This window comes from Teleopsis dalmanni, chromosome X (genome assembly GCF_002237135.1).
Source record: "Teleopsis dalmanni isolate 2A chromosome X, ASM223713v2, whole genome shotgun sequence".
Lineage (NCBI taxonomy): Eukaryota > Metazoa > Arthropoda > Insecta > Diptera > Diopsidae > Teleopsis > Teleopsis dalmanni.
In genome coordinates, this window is record NC_051848.1 from 6824261 (window position 1) to 6829071 (window position 4811).

The 4811-nt window shown below is 27.3% G+C and overlaps 1 non-coding gene across 1 annotated transcript; it reads left to right on the forward strand.

Annotated features, from left to right (window-relative positions):
• Positions 1-1854: 1854 nt before the first annotated feature.
• Positions 1855-1926, forward strand: Trnam-cau. The gene has a single exon. It is a non-coding gene; the product is annotated as a tRNA-Met (tRNA).
• Positions 1927-4811: the final 2885 nt, after the last annotated feature.

Sequence of the window (4811 nt, forward strand, 5' to 3'; positions counted from 1 at the left end):
TAGGTCCCTATCATTTCTTTAATATTCCCGCAATTTATAACCGGTTCGTCCCTCTTCTTGTTACTACATGTTACTGTCATAATGTTCCCCAACCAAAAAGATCTATTTTGACTTGATTTTAAAGTATGTATATTAGACTTTTAATGAATTTTAGCAAAGCTTAAAGTTTGTTGTTCCTGATTTTATAAGTAGGCATAATAATACAACCAAGTGATAAAGACTTTTCTAGGTGTTATCTCTTCTTATTTTTGTCTTAATGGCTTGATATGTGAATATTAAAACTACGAAATTACATTTTAATTTAAGTGTATTCCTAAATATATTCCTAAATTATTTTAACTAAATAATTAAAGAGAATTTTTCGAAAAGTAATGAACTACAATAACAAAAAGTTTTTTAAATTATTTTAATTAATTGAATTTTTGGCTGACCATACAGCTGTTTCGAGTATTGCTCAATACCCATTATTATTGGTCTTGAAAATAATTCTTTTATTTATTTATTTGTAAATAATTTTTTTTGAGACTGCAAGTACCAGGAATCGAACTCGTGTCCTGCCACAAATAATTAAATACATTCTTACTAAACTTTACTCAGAATGGGATTAATAGTTAGGAGATTTTCAATGCCTGATTTAATTACCTCAATAAATCATGTAGGGATTTTTATGTCCTTAATTAATGTACATAATTATATAAATATAATACTGTGAACTATTCAAAATTAAAATCTATTTATTTATTTTTTATTTATAACTTGCATACGCGATAGCTTGAATGAGTTCTGATATTCCAGAGCTGTAGGGTTACCAAGATAATATGAATTATGAACAAAATTTATAGTTTCATAATATATATTCAGTATATATCCAGTATTTGTTAATTTTTATCAAAGATTTATTCTTAATACTTTTCCAAATTATTAACAATTTATATGTGGAAATAATATCAATATATTAATTATGTATGAATTAATAAAAATATAATATCTTGAATAGATATCAAGTGTTGGTATCCCTTTTTGTTGCATAAAAATTTGCAACAAGATAGCTAAAGTGTGTTCACATTTTATCTCAAGTGTACTAATATTTATTCAAGCTAAATAGCAACAGACTTTATTGCCTATTAACCTAAAAGTTGATATATATAGTTAAAAAAATTATAATACTAACTAATTAATTTTTAGCAATATTACACAGGGATGTCAGTATTTCACACAAGCCTTAGGCAACATAAATAATAGTTCAAAACTAAAAATTGGTAGTCTATACTTGGTTCCAAGTATTGAAAAATTTTCTACATTCAGAAAGTTCAGTTATAATAATTTGTATTAGAAAAATGTTTATGATTATTTACATTTAAATATTAATTTTGACCCGAAATAAAGTGTCTTAACCACCAAAACAGCTCCATTATAATGAATTCTTCTACTCCTTCGCTTATATTATTTCGATATTCAATGCAACAAATTTATTTTTAATTAAAAAGTTTATTAAACACGGATACAAAAAAATATATTTATTTTTGTATAAGATACATATAATATAATATAATATAAATTCAATGTATATAATTTACTATTACTAATTAGTAATAGAATTAAATTTTGATTCATATTTGTCTATTTTGGAATATGCAAAAATTTATAAATAACTTATTTATAAAAATATTGTTGTGAATGCTATAAAATCCATAGCCCATAAAATTTCGTATTTTCTATAGACAAATAAATTTTTCTGTCTGTGAGATTATTTCTCACTAAAATTAGTAACACATTTACGATGATGATTCATCTCTTAAAATTTTTTTTTCTTGCTTCAAGTTAAATAGAATATATGACAACCGTTATACAACAAGCAGAGTGGCGCAGTGGAAGCGTGCTGGGCCCATAACCCAGAGGTCCGAGGATCGAAACCTTGCTCTGCTAAGAAGTGGAAATTTTTTTTTTAAATATATACTTTTTTTTTTCTTTATTTTATTATTTTTTGCAGAATTTCATGCTAATTGAAAAAAAAAAAATTTAATTAAAATTATTTTAAATTAAATTTAGTTTTATTTTTTAATTATAATTTAAACTATTAAACTTAATTTTATTAATTTCGAAAAAAATTTTAATTAATTTAATATAACTTTTTTTAAAAGGGTTTAAACAGTAATGAAGAGACAACAATTACAAAAATTTGTTTAATTAATTGAAATTCGACAGACCATACAACGCTGTTTCGAGTATTGTCAAGTACTCATCATGCGTAGTCTTAGAAAATATTCGAATATAATTAGTTTAACGTTCGTATATAATTTGTTTGGACTTTTCAATTCTCTTGAAAATAGAGAAGGATCTGTAAAAATGTCTCCAGTCTGGCACATATACGTTTATATGTAAACCTATGTTCTACGTGGAGAGTAGTTGAAAGTAGTTACTTTTTTGTAGTGATCTATGATTACTACAGATTTTCTTTTATTTTTGAATAAATTACAATTCTCTTGAAAATTGAGAAGGTTCTGTAAAAATGTGTCTCCGGTGTGGCACATATATGACATCACTGTTTATAAACCCATGTGCTATGTGGAGACTAAATGTTTCAAATAATATGTGTTAAAATTTTATGAAATTTTAATAATTAGTTTATATGTTAAACGCAACTTTATAATTATCATAATATTGGATGAAACAGAATTTCAATTATTGGAGACTCTACAAAAGAGTCTATACAAACAGCGATGATATTAAATATTTTGGGGACTAAAAATCTAGAATTGTTTTGGAAGATATAATAAAAGTCTTCAAAATAGTTTTTAAAGACCGTAAAGTGAAGCAATATAACTAACTAGCTTTAGAAGTTAAATTTCCAACCGAATTTTGATTTTCTAAGACCGGAGACTTGATGCGTGATATGCAACATTCTGTGAAGTGTGGTATGGTATAGTATATTATAAAACTGTGGTATATTTCAAGGGCAAAGATAAATCGATTTGCAAAAAAGTAATTGAATATTTAGAGGAATAGTGGAATAAATCAAATCACTTTATAAAGCCAATATGTTGATAAATAAAGTACAAATTCTAACAGGTATTTTGGACAACATAGCTAAACCGGAGACTCATTGAATGAAAGTAGCACACTTTCATACAAATTCAAATATAGATTCATACTTACAAAATGTGTACTGTTTTATAATACCTGTAATAATTAAGTAATAATTAATAATTAACTGCCTGTAATATTGTGTCCATTATTGGGCTATCGTATCTTGCGCTTTCTATAGAATTTCTTCACTTCAAATAGAGCTAGAACAGTCCTAATCTTTTTATATGTCGATTTTGGACTGCTCTTTATTTTGTGTAAAACGTAACCGAAATTTATAGCTTGTAAACCGCGATTGCAAAATATCAAATTTTTATAAGTATTTGATGAAAAGCTTAATCAATCGATGTGATCAATCATGAAATCCATCCTAATTTTTATTCTTCCTGAAATTGAAATTTCAACTTCGAGAATAATGTTTCGATTCAGTAACGACCATAAAAGAAAATCCTCATTCGGTTCACAAAAAATGTATAGAAAAATGTGTAGGGAATAGGATTAATCGCTGGTATACTTCTTTAAAGATAAGAAATCTTGATGCGTAGATTATTTTCGTATGACTTTTTCAATAATTCCTTCTACTTCGTTCACTAAATATAAGTATTTGATTTTTATTATATTTGTATATAAAAATTCTCTTTGTGGTTTTGACATTAAAGTGTTCATATCCTATTAACAAACACATAATATTATTAGTTAGCATTAAAAACACTATCTATTTAAACCTGTATTTAAGATTCCTATCATAAGCATTGAATTTCCAAATCACTTTAATTCTTGCACAGTGTCATGTAAGTCATTTTGAAATAAAACTAATTGAATTAAAACGATTTCGCAATAATAATTAGTTTACCTGCACAAATTTCAACACCTCGCACTGCCGTCCAACCTTTGTATCTACAGAATTGCATGGCTTTTCATGGCCGACGTAAAACGCGAAAAAATACGCAAAATATGTGAAAAAGCGAATGCGTAAATTTATTCTTAAACAGTCACTTAAGTGTCATATTATGTGTAATTTTAAAACTTTATTCACGTTATCGGCGCCAAATGCCATTAAAACTCATCATTTTGGTTGCGTGAACGGCAAACTGATTGCTACGCATGCGCCATCAATGCCACAATTCCACAATTCCACAGTTCGCAATTCTACAATTCTACAATTTAAATGCAAACAACCAATTTCATAATTGTAAACAGCAAAATGCAAACTGCAAACTGCAAACTGAACACTGCACACTGCAGTTCTTAACTTCATCAAAATATTAATTTGCATATATATTTAGTATAAAATAATAACACACATATAAATCGAACCGAATGTAAAAGGTAATGCAGACATAGCTCCATGTTCCATTCCCGGTAGATATCCCACAATCAAATTTGTGCTTAAGTTAGATTTCACTAATCACATAAACTGTATTTATTCTAGATTATCATAGGTTAGATTAGATTTGGATTAAATAGTAAATCCTTTACGGCATCCCCTTCACCTACTCCAGAACTGTCTGCACCACGACCATACCTTCTGGGTTAAATAAACCCAATACACTAGTTTTTAAACCTCTGTCTCATATCTCGCATCCCTGATAACTGAAATGAACTTTCCACATTACTGTGAAAATCTTCTCCATAAATTCCTAGGAGGTAGTTTTAATGAGTCTCACACTGTGGCTTTTAATGCTATCCACCTATTGCATGCAAAAAAAAATTATAAATCTTTGGGT